Source organism: Delphinus delphis, chromosome 20 (genome assembly GCF_949987515.2).
Source record: "Delphinus delphis chromosome 20, mDelDel1.2, whole genome shotgun sequence".
In the NCBI taxonomy this organism is placed as follows: Eukaryota; Metazoa; Chordata; class Mammalia; order Artiodactyla; family Delphinidae; genus Delphinus; species Delphinus delphis.
Genome location: NC_082702.1, coordinates 22,396,532 through 22,409,567, shown reverse-complemented (window position 1 = coordinate 22,409,567; position 13,036 = coordinate 22,396,532).

Genomic DNA, 13,036 nt, shown 5'->3' with positions numbered 1-13,036 from the left:
GTCCCTTTAACCTTTCTTGTGAGGCCAGTTAGTGGTGATGAACTCCTTTAGCTTTTGCTTGTCTGGAAAACTCTTTATCTCTCCTTCAATTCTGAATGATAACTTTGCTGGATAAAATATTCTTTTTTTTTTTTCTTTTCTGTGGTACGTGGGCCTCTCACTCTTGTGGCCTCTCCTGTTGTGGAGCACAGGCTCCAGACATGCAGGCTCAGCGGCCATGGCTCACGGGTCTAGCCGCTCCATGGCATGTGGGATCTTCCTGGACCGGGACACGAAGCCACATCCCCTGCATCAGCAGGCAGACTCTCAACCACTGCGCCACCAGGGAAGCCCCTGAATAAAATATTCTTGTTGGAAATTTTTTTCTTTCAACACTTTGAATATATTGTCCCACTCTCTTCTGGCCTTCAAAGTGTCTGCTGAAAAATCTGCTGATCATCTTATGGGGGTTCACTTGCACATAACAAGTTGTTTTTCTCTTGCTGTTTTTAAGATTTTCTCCTTGTCTTTAACTTTTGACATTTTAATTATAAAGTGTGTTGGTGCAAATATCTTTGGGTTCATCTTTTTTTTTGGAACTCTCTGTGCTTCCTGGATCTGAATGTCTGTTTCTTTCACTAGATTAGGAAAGTTTTCAGCTATTGTCTCTTCAAATAAGTTTTCTGCCCCTTTCTTTCTCTCTTCTATGATGCAAATGTTAGTCTACTGGTTGTGTTCTCTTAGTCCCTTAAGCTGTTTCATTTTTTTTTTTTCTGCTCTGATTGAGTGAATTCCTCTACTCTGTCTTTGAGTTCACTGATCCTTTTTCTTCTGTTTTACCTAGTCTGCTCTTGACCCCCTCTAGTGTATTTTTCAGTTCAGTTATTGTATTCTTCAGCTCTGTAACTTCTGTTTGGAACTTTCTTATATTTTCTATCTCTTTACTAAAGTTCTCATTATGTTCATCCATTCTTCTCCTGAGTTCAGTTAACATCTTTATGACAGTTACTTTAAACTCTACTAAAGAGTAAATTACTTACTGCATTTCATGAAGCTTTTTTTTCTGAAGTTTTATCTTATTCTTTCATTTGGAATATATTCCTTTGTTTTTCCATTTTCTTGACTCTGTGTGTTGGTTTTATGCATTAGATGAAACAGCCACCTCTCCCAGTCTTGAAGGGTTGGCCTGTGTAGGAGATTAGGCTTATCATTCAACCCTGCCCTAGTTCTTGGTTGTCTCTCAAGCCTTTGTGACTATCCAAGGAGACTATTTTATTTTTAATAGCTCCCAGCAGTTGAGTGTGTGCCAGCGCCAGTCAGTATTCCAAAGGGATTAGCACCTAGATTCAACCTTATTGGAAGCCAAACCCTCAGTCAGCAGTGCTTAAAGAATACAAATATATACAGTCTTGTGGGATCACAACCATAAGCCCTGATGGCCACCAGAGCCAGGCAATCCTGAGGTGTACCCTGGACAGCAGTCACAAAAATTGGGCTCAAGACAAGTGTATAAGCTCCCTTCTGGGAGATACTAGTGAGCTCTAGCAAGCCAGAGGAAAAGTGCAAAGATGGCATCCCTGGACTATGTTCCCTGACGGCACCTCTGTAGCCTCCAGATGTGTGCAAACCTGAAGCCTGCCCCTAGGGCCCGAGCTCCAGGATCAGCAAGTAGGCCTCTTTCAGAGAAAGGTTGGTGGTGTGTTCCAATCTGCTGTCTGTGCAGTGCCCGGGAGGTGATAGCCTGACAAGAATTGTCTCTCTGATTGTTACAGTGCTGTGGGATTCAGGAATGCAAATCCCCCTGTCCACCAGAGATGGGCACCCAAGGGGTATCCCCTGGATGGCAACCATAAAATCCAGGGCACCAGATATAAAAACCAGGGCACCAGACATGTAAAAGAGCTCCCCTGCAAGAGATGTTAGTGCTCTGGGGTGCAGCAGAGGGAGAGCGGGAAGGTCATGCCCAACCTCTGAGGTCTCAGGAAAGGGAGAGCCCTTAGATGTGTGTTTAGTTTGAAGTCAACCCCTGAGGCTGCAGCTGTGACATAAACTATATGTCTCTTTCACAGAAAGACTGAGCTCCTGGGTCTGTTGTTTCTTGCTATGCCTTGGGAGTGGTAGCTGTTTAAGAACACTTTCTCCATTTGTTCCAGACCTATGGGACCTGTGAGTGTAAACCCCACTGGCCACCAGAACCAGGTGATATAGAGGTGTCCCCGGCAGCAGCTGCCAAGATCAGGGCACCAGAGAAGGCTATAAGCTCCTTTTTGGAGAATAGTGGTGAGCTGGAATGAGGCAGAGGGAGAGTACAAAGATTACATCCATCAGTCCCTGTTCCCTGAAAGCAGCTTTGTAGGCCCATATGTATATGCTAAACCAGAAGTCTGCTTCTTAGGCCAAAGCTCCTAGACAAAAAAAATAGGCCTCTTTCTCAGAAAAAGGGGGTATGTTTCAGTCTCTGTCTGTGCAGTGTCCTGGGTGGCAGTCTGCCAAGAACTGAATCTCTGATTATTACAGCCCCATGGGAACTGGGAATACAAGGGCCACAGCCTCCAGAGCCAGGTGATCAAGGTCATCCCCCTGGGTGGCAGCCACAAAAACCAGATCATCAGACATAAAAACCGAGGCTCCAGATGTGTGTAGGAGCTCCCCTCTTGGAGATACTGGAGCACTAGAGCATGGCAGAGAGCGGTGGGAAGATAGAGACCACTGGCTCGAGGGAGGCAGAGGGAGAGAGCAAAGATGGCACCTGCTGAAGAAAGAGGAAGAAAAGAAGAAAAAGAAATGAAAAAAGAAAGGCAAAAGGGAAATATAAAACAAACAAGAATAAAAAGAAAATGGAAGAAAAGAAAATATGGGGCTCCCAGCTTTGGCAAGGCTTAGGAAGAGCAGGGAAGTGACACCCACTAGCCTCCACCTCCAGGAGCATCCCAGTCCCTCAGACCAATGTTTTAAAATTAGGAAATGAGTTTATTTCACATAAAGTCTGGGAGTTTTTCAAAGGGCTGCTTCTGTGCTATTCCCTGGGTATATGCAGGGGCCTTTTAAGAGTTGTTCATGAGAGCACCATGGCCCCGTGGTCCTGTGGGCATGAGCTGTGTTTGTCTTCAAAGCCAGGTGTTGGGGGGGCTTGTCTCTCAGGTGCCAGTCTTAAAAATTGGGGTGCCCAATGTGGGGTATGAGCCCTTCATTAATCCAGGAGAAGCTCCAAGTTGTGAGTTTCTTGCTGATTGTTCATCACTGCACTGGGGTTGGGGTTTATGGTGAGCTTGTGTCTCAGCCTCTCCTACCTGGCTTAGATGTCATTTCCCTCTTGCTTGTCTGATGTGAAGGGGTTGCTCTGCCGGTTTTAGAATTTTTCCAGAGGAAATTGTTCCATATATAGCTATAAACTCCTTTGTGTCTGTGGGAGGAGGTGAACTCAAGATCTTCCTACATCACCATCTTAAACTGGAACCCTTTATTATTACTCTTAAAACGATGGAGTCTTAAATATACTTTTACTTAAAGAAGAATTGGTTATGTTGGCATAAATGCGGTATCGAGGGTCACCAATGATGCCATTTTTTGGTAGGGTCACAGTTTAAAATGTTTCCATAGTCAATATCTTCTAATAACCTATAATAGAAAAGAATCTAAAAAAGTGGATATATGTATATATATAACTGAATCACTTTGCTGTACAACTGAAACTAACACAATATCATAAATCAACTATACATAAAAAAAAAAGACATAAAAAATGTTTCCATAACCCATCCTCTAAAGTCACACAGCTATTGTGGAGTAAGCCTGGAATTTGAACCCCAGGATTCTGACTTCTAGGTAAATGCTGAATTCCAATATCCTCTTGATCACTCTAGGCAGAATTCTCATGCGTTTGGGCTCTCTATGCCCCTAATTCAGGGGTGTTGGGATGCTGAATATTACACTTTGGGACTGGGCTATGGAGGTAAGAAGACAGCGAACACAAGCTGATCTCAGACAGAATCATAGCAGGTTCAAGTGCAGGACCAGCAGGTCAGGGACCAAGTGCTTGGTCGAGGAAGCAGGAGCCTCCACAGTGGAAGAGAGGGCCTGCTGGGCAGAGACTTTCTTTCTTTTTTTTAAACATCTTCATTAGAGTATAATTGCTTTACAAAGTTCTGTTAGTTTCTGCTGTATAACAAAGTGAATCAGCTATATGTATACATATATCCCCATATCTCCTCCCTCTTGCATCTCCCTCCCACACGCCCTATCCCCCCCCTCTAGGTGGTCACACAGCACCGAGCTGATCTCCCTGTGCTATGTAGCTGCTTTGCACTAGCTATCTATTTTACGTTTGGTAGTGTATATATGTCCATGCCACTCTCTCACTTCATCCCAGCTTACCCTTCCCTCTCCCCTTGTCCTCAACTCCATTCTATACATCTGCGTCTTTATTCCTCTCCTCACCTTATGTTCCTCAGAACCATTGTTTTGGTTTGTTTGTTCGGTTTTTGATTCCATATATTTGTTTTAGCATATGGTATTTGCTTTTCTCTTTCTGACTTACTTCACTCTGTATGACAGACTCTAAGTCCATCCACCTCACTATAAATAACTCAATTTTGTTTCTTTTTGTGGCTGAGTAATATTCCATTGTATATATGTGCCACATCTTCTTTATCCATTCATCTGTCGATGGACACCTAGGTTGCTTCCTTGTCCTGGCAACCGTACATAGTGCTGCAATGAACATTGTGAAACATGCATCTTTTTGAATTATGTTTTCTCAGGGTATATGCCCAGTAGTGGGATTGCTGGGTCATATGGTAGTTCTATTTGTAGTTTTTTAAGGAACCTCCATACTGTTCTCCAAAGTGGCTGTATCAATTGACATTCCCACCAACAGTGCAAGAGGGTTCCCTCTTCTTCACACCTTTTCCAGCATTTATTGTTTGTAGATTTTTTGATGATGGCCATTCTGACTGGTGTGAGGTGACAACTCATTGTCGTTTTCATTTGTATTTCTCTAATGATTAGTGATGTTGAGCATCCTTTCATGTGTTTGTTGGCAATCTGTATATCTTCTTTGGAGAAATGTCTATTTAGGTCTTCTGCCCATTTTTGGATTGGGTTGTTTGTTTTTTGTTATTGACCTGCATGAGCTGCTTATAAATTTTGGAGAATAATACTTTGTCAGTGGCTTTGTTGGCAAATATTTTCTCCTATTCTGAGGGTTGTCTTTTCGTCTTGTTTATGTTTTCCTTTGCTGTGCAAAAGCTTTGAAGTTTCATTAGGTCCCATTTGTTTATTTTTGTTTTTATTTCCATTTTGCTAGGAGGTGGGTCTAAATGGATCTTGCTGTGATTTATGTCATAGAGTGTTCTGCCTATGTTTCCCTCTTAGAATTTTGTAGTGTCTGGCCTTACATTTAGGTCTTTAATCCATTTTGAGTTTATTTTTGTTTATCATTTAGGGAGTGTTCTAATTTCATTCTTTTACATGTAGCTGTCCAGTTTTCCCAGCACCACTTATTAAAGAGGCTGTCTTTTCTCCATTGTATATTCTTGTCTCCTTTATCAAAGATAAGGTGACCATATGTGCATGGGTTTATCTCTGGGCTTTCTATCCTGTTCCATTGACCTCTATTTCTGTTTTTGTGCCAGTACTGTAGTGTATTGATTACTGTAGCTTTGTAGTATACTCTGAAGTCAGGGGGCCTGATTCCTCCAGCTCCATTTTTCTTTCTCAAGATTGCTTTGGCTATGCGGGGTCTTTTGTGTTTCCATACAAATTGTGAATATTTTTGTTCTAGTTCTGTGAAAAATGCCATTGGTAATTTAGTAAGGATTACATTGAGCCTGAAGATTGCTTTGGGTAATATAGTCATTTTCACAATGTTGATTCTTCCAATCCAAGAACATGGTATATGTCTCCATCTATTTGTATCATCTCTAATTTCTTTCATCAGTGTCTTATAGTTTTCTATATAAAAGTCTTTTATCTCCTTAGGTAGGTTTATTCCCAGGCATTTTGTTCTTTTTGTTGCAGTGGTAAATGGGAGTGTTTCCTTAATTTCTCTTTCAGATTTTTTGTCATTAGTATATAAGAATGCAAGAGATGGGCTTCCCTGGTGGCGCAGTGGTTGAGAGTCAGCCTGCCAATGCGGGGGACGCCGGTTCGTGCCCCAGTCTGGGAGGATCCACGTGCTGCAGAGCAGCTGGGCTCGTGGGCCATGGCTGCTGGGCCTGCGCATGCGGAGCCTGTGCTCCCCAACGGGAGGGACCACAGTGGTGGGAGGCCCGTGTACCGCCAAAAAAAAAAAAATGCAAGAGATTTCTGTACATTAATTTTGTATCCTGATACTTTACCAAATTCATTGATTAGCTCTAGTAGTATTTTGGTAGGGGCTTTAGGATTCTCTATGTATAGTATCATGTCATCTGCAAACAGTGACAGCTTTACTTCTTCTTTTCCAATTTGGATTCCTTTTATTTATTTCTGTTTCTTCTCTTAGTGCTGTGACTAAAACTTCCAAATCTATGTTGAATAATAGTGGTGAGAGTGGGCAACCATGTCTTTTTCCTGATCTTAGTGAAAATGGTTTCAGTTTTTCACCATTGAGAACGATGTTGGCTGTGCGTTTGTCATACATGGTCTTTATTTTGTTGAGGTAAGTTCCCTCTGTGCCTACTTTCTGGAGAGTTTTTATGGTAAATGGGTGTTGAATTTTGTTGAAAGCTTTTTCTGCATCTATTGAGATAATCGTATGGTTTTTATCCTTCAGTTTGTTAATATGGTGTGTCACATTGATTGATTTGCATATACTGAAGAATCCTTGCATTCCTGGAAGAAACCCCATTGATCATGGTGTATGATCCTTTTAATGTGCTGTTGGATTCTGTTTGCTAGTATTTTGTAGAGGATTTTTGCATCTATGTTCATCAGTCATATTGACCTGTAGTTTTCTTTCTTAGTGACAGCTTTGTCTGATTTGGTGTCAGGGTGATGGTGGCCTCGTAGAATGAGTTTGGGAGTGTTTCTCCCTCTGTTATATTTTGGAAGAGTTTGGGAAGGATAGGTGTTAGCTCTTCTCTAAATGTTTGATAGTATTCGCCTGTGAAGCCATCTGGTCCTGGGCTTTTGTTTGTTGGAAGATTTTTAATCACAGTTTCAATTTCAGTCCTTGTTGTGTAGTTGCTTGTGGTAATCTCTCATGATCCTTTGTATTTCTGCAGTGTCAGTTGTTACTTCTCCTTTTTCATTTATAATTCTGTTGATTTGAGTCTTCTTTTTTTTCTTGATAAGTCTAGCTAATTGTTTATCAATGTATTTTATCTTCTCAAAGAACCAGCTTTTAGTTTTATTGGCTATTGTTTCCTTCATTTCTTTTTCATTTATTTCTGATCTGATTTTTATGATTTCTTCTGCTAACTTTGGGTTTTTTTTGTTCTTCTTTCTCTAGTTCCTTTAGGTGTAAGGTTAGGTTGTTTATTTGAGATGTCTTTTGTTTCTTGAGGTAGGATTATATTGCTATAAATTTCCCTGTTAGAACTGCTTTTGCTGCATTCTATTAGTTCGGGTCATTGTGTTTTCATTGTCATTTGCTTCTAGGTATTTTTAAATTTCCTCTTTGATTTCTTCACTGATCTCTTGGTTATTTAGTAGTGTATTGTTTAGCCTCCATGTGTTCATAGTTTTTACAGTTTTTTTTTTTTCCTGTACTTGACATCTTGTCTCATAGCTTCATGGTCAGAAAAGATCCTTGATACGATTTCAGTTTTCTTAAATATACCAAGGCTTGATTTGTGACCCAAGATATGATCTATCCTGGAGAATGTTCCATGAGCACTTGAGAAGAAAGTGTATTCTGTTGTTTTTGGATGGAATGTCCTATAAATATCAATTAAGTTGTTCTTGTTTAATGTGTCATTTCAGGTTTGTGTTTCCTTATTTATTTTCATTTTGGATGATCTGTCCATTGGTGTAAGTGGGGTGTTAAAGTCTCCTACTATTATTTGTTACTGTTGATTTCCCCTTTTATGGCTGTTAGCATTTGCCTTATGTATTGAAGTGCTCCTATGTTGGGTGCATAAATATTTAGAATTGTTATATCTTCTTCTTAGATTGATCCCTTGGTCATTGTCTCTTGTAATAGTCTCTGTTTTAAAGTTTATTTTTTCTGATATGAGAATTGCTACTCCAGGTTTCTTTTGATTTCCATTTGCATGGGATATAATTTTCCATCCCCTCACTTTCAGTCTGTATGTGTCCCAAGGTCTGAAGTGGGTCTCTTGTAGACAACATATATAAAAGTCTTATTTTTGTATCCATTCAACCAGTCTATGTCTTTTGGTTAGAGTATTTAATCCATTTAGTAGTTATCAATATGTATGTTCCTATTCCCATTTACTTAATTGTTTTGGGTTTGCTATTGTAGGTCTTTTCCTTCTCTTGTGTTTCCTGCCTAGAGAAGTTCCTTTAGCATTTGTTGTAAAGCTGGTTTGGTGGTGCTGAATTTTCTCAGCTTTTGCTTGTCTGTAATGGTTTTAATTTCTCCATCAAATCTGAGTGAGATCCTTGCTGGGTAGAGTAATCTTGGTTTTAGTTTTTTCCCTTTCATCACTTTAAATATGTCATGCCACTCCCTTCTGGCTTGCAGAGTTTCTGCTGAAAGATCAGCTGGTAACCTTATGTGGATTCCCTTGTATTATTTGTTGCTTTTCCCTTGCTGCTTTTCATATTTTTTCTTTGTATTTAATTTTTGATAGTTTGGTTAATATGTGTCTTGGTGTGTTTCTCCTTGGATTTATCCTGTGTGGGACTCTCTGCACTTCCTCGACTTGATTGACTATTTCCTTTCCCATATTAGGGAAGTTTTCAACTATAGTCTCTTCAAATATTTTCTCAGTCCCTCTATATATCTCTTTCTGCTGGGACCCCTATAATTCAAATGTTGGTGTGTTTAATGTTGTCCCAGAGGTCTCTGAGACTGTCCTCAATTCTTTTCATTCTTTTTTCTTTATTCTGCTCTGCAGTAGTTATTTCCATTGTTTTATCTTCCAGGTCACTTATCCATTCTTCTGCCTCAGTTTCTCTGCTATTGATTCCCTCTAGAGAATTTTAAATTTCATTTATTGTGTTATTCATCATTGTTTGTTTACACTTAGTTCTTCTAGATTCTTGTTAAACTTTTCTTATATTTTCTCCCTTCTATTTCTAAGACTTTGGATCATCTTTACTATCATTATTCTGAATTCTTTTTCAGGTAGACTGCCTATTTCCTCTTCATTTGTTTGGTCTGGTGGGTTTTTACAATGCCCCTTCATCTGCTGTCTATTTCTCTGTCTTCTCATTTTACTTAACTAACTGTGTTTTGGGTGTCCTTTTCACAGGCAGCAGGTTCGTAGTTCCTGTTGTTTTTGGTGTCTGCCCCCAGTGTATAAGGTTGGTTCAGTGGGTTGTGTAGGCTTCCTGGTGGAGGGTACTGGTGCCTGTGTTCTGGTAGGTTAGGGTGGATCTTGTTTTTCTGGTGAGCAGGACTGGGTCCAGTAGTGTGCTTTGGGATGTTTGTGAACTTATTATGATATTAGGCAGGCTCTTTGCTAAAGGTTGGGTGTGTCTTCCTGTCTTGCTAGTTGTTTGGCATGGGTTGTCTAGGACTGGAGCTGCTGGTCATTGACTGGAGCTGGGTCTTAGCATTGAAATGGACACCTCTGGGATAGCTCACACTGATTGATATTATGTGGGTCTGGGAGGTCTCTGGTGGTCCAATGTCCTGAACTCGGCTCTCCCATCTCAGAGGCTCAGGCCAGAGCACAAAGACCCTGTCAGCCATATGGCTTTTGGGAAGTCTGAGGTCTTCTGCTAATGTTCAGTTGGTCTTCTGTAGGAGTTGTTCCACATGTAGCTGTATTTTTGATGTATTTGTGTGAAGGAAGTTGATTTCCACTCCTCACTCCTCCACTATCTTGAAGGTCCCCCCAATACTCTAGAGTGTTTCTTGACTTGAGCCTGTTAGATGGGCCTGATAACTCCTGCTGTAAACTCTTACAAATGGTTGTTCTGAAGTTAAAAACAGATGATTTTATGAAACTCCTTTTCCAAACATGAATGCACAAAGTATAAACATAGAGCATAACTGTTATAAGGAGTATGAGATGGGAGGGAAAGTACTCTGTGCAAACATATTTCCCATTCCTGGAAATGTAATGCAAATACTATTCTGAGTATGGTGACTGATAAATGACATTGTGTGGACAATATCTCCATTTACCAGTTTGTTCAACATGTGGCTGGTAATCTTGATAGTGTGTTTCTGGGAGTAGGGGCTCTCCTGCATCCAGGGTTGCCCACAAGAAGATGCCAGGACATATGCACACACCCAGTAGGCTCACGTTATCAAGCTAGGGGCACTGTAAAAAGTCCTCTACAAGAGAATCCACTTAAAGTGGGACCAACATTCCACACTAAATGTAACAAACAATATTTGATTGAAACTTTATCTTGAGAAACAAAATTCAAAGCAAGGTTACTTTATCTTATATTTATATAATTATGCATAAAAGAACAAATCAGTTTTTTCTGAAAATCTAATGAACAAACAAACTAACCAGCTAACTACAGTATACATCCTAAGAAGATCAGCTCTACCCAAAAGTTTGAATAGTTTTCAGTTTTCTCTAGGGCTTCTGATGACATCTTTTTTTCTCTGAAGCTTACACGCATTCTTTTCTTCTGCATTATTTGCCCTAACTCTGCCTTATCCTCATTTGTCAATGATTTAATTGGGATTCAAGGCAGTCTCCCCTGTCACTTTCATTGACTTGTAAATCTTGCAGAAGATGAAGGATTTCCCAATTTCATTTGGCAATTGACTTGCATTACATTTGCATGTGTTGGCAGTACCTGCTGCATCCGATAATCTGGGAGATTCTGCAGGAAGTCCCTGACTGATGTGGCTGGTTTGGGGTGTGAGCTTCCAAGTGGATCAGGACGTTCTTGTCAGGTAGTTTTAAAAGTGGTCAGGTTATTAAAGAATAGATCATTTGTTTCTGTCTGGAAACTTGTAGCCATGTAAATTCAGATAACAAACACTCAGAAGAATATACCTTCTACAGTCAGTCTGGGTTGCACCAGGTAGAGAGGGCGGTGCCAGGCATATCATCAACGGTGATGTTGAGTCAATATACTCCTGAGTGTTAATTAAAATAATGTAATTTTCTTCTTTCTGGCTTCATGTGTAATAGTCTAATTTCAGTCTTGCTCTGAAATCTCATTACTCCATCATCTCTGTATAAAAACTTGTTCTCAGCTCTCCAGCTACCTTCTCTGGCCCGGGCCACAGTGTCTGTGATTCCATGTCAGGGACATGGGACAAAGAGGAATGTCACCATAGTGAACATGACTCATGAGATTGCAATATTTGGCCACATGTCTCCAGATGCAGCATGGGATGTGGAAGAAAGTATGGAAAGCTGTGAGATGAGCATTCTGGATATTTGTTTCAACAAAGGGCCGAGGGGATCTTCAAACATACTGTGTTTGGTGTAATCTGAATTGAGTTCAATCAGTTCAGAAAGCTAGATTGAGAGGGTTAAGAGGATTCCAGTGCGCAGACAGTGGGCTTATTTTTTGTGTGTGGTAAAAAATTCATAATATAAAATTTACAATTTTAAGCATTTTTCCATTTTAGGTGTACAGTTCTGTGGCATTAAGTACACTTATATTGCTGTGTAATCATCACCATCATCCATTTCTAGAACATTTTCATCATCCCAAACTGAAAGTCTGTACTCGTTAAACACTGATTCCTCATTTCCCCCTTCACCAGCTTCTGGCAAGTACCTCTCTACTTTCTGTCTCTATGAACTTGGCTACTCTAGGTGCCCTGTAGAAGTGAAATCATACAGGAATTGTTTCTGTGTAACGATATTTCATTTAGCATAATGTTTTCAAGGGTCATCCATGTGTTAAAATTTTCTTCCTTTTTAAAGCTGAATGATATTCCATTGTGTGTATATACACATTTTGTTTATCCATTCATCCCATTGATGGACATTTGGTTTGCTTCCACCTTTGGGCTATTGTGAACAAAGCTGCTGTGAACATTAGTGTATAAATATATATTAAAGTCTCTGCTTTCAGTTCTTTTGAGTTGGGCTTGGTTTTGTCAAGCTTAAGTTCTAAAGTATATCTGGCTTCTCTCATTTGGAAGACCTTTAAAAAATTGGGGGTAAGATGGGAATAAAGACACAGACCTACTAGAGAATGGACTTCAGGGTATGGGGAAGGGGAAGGGGAAGCTGGGACAAAGTGAGAGAGAGGCATGGACATATATACACTACCAAACGTAAAATAGATAGCTAGTGGGAAGCAGCCACATAGCACAGGGAGATCAGCTCAGTGCTTTGTGACCACCTAGAGGGGTGGGATAGGGAGGGTGGGAGGGAGGGAGATGCAAGAGGGAAGAGATATGGGAACATATGTATATGTATAACTGATTCACTTTGTTATAAAGCAGAAACTAACACATCATTGTAAAGCAATTATACTCCAATATTGATGTTAAAAAAAATTAGGGGTAGAGTGAGATTAATCTGATAGTTTAAAAAAGTTTTGCTTTTGAGTTCAGGAATTCAAGCTCATGAAAAAAAGACTTGAGGGTTCATGGGAACTGCCTCCATATCTCTTGTGGAAGAAGAAATAAACTTAATATTCCTGAGGCTTCAGAAAGAGAAGCAGAGCTACTGGCAGCCAGTTGTCAGCTAAATAAACATAAGGAGGAGATTTCTAGAAATGAGCATGAGCCAACAAGGGTCTGAACAGGTCGGGTGGTGAGCAGGTGTCGTTGTCCCACCACAATGAGGTGGGAGGAATCTCCAAGGTGCTCATCGTTGTCCTCCTCCATCTCTCCCTTTCCTGAAATGCTTCCTGCTCAATATTCTGCTTGTGGCTCCCTAGATACTTAATATATGTGAATCTTGACTCCCAACAATATTTGGCAGGGCTTACAAGGTAGCTTTTCCTTGTAAACTCTGTGAACCCAGTAGATTTATTGAAATGTCATTGGCGAGAAACTGGAAACATT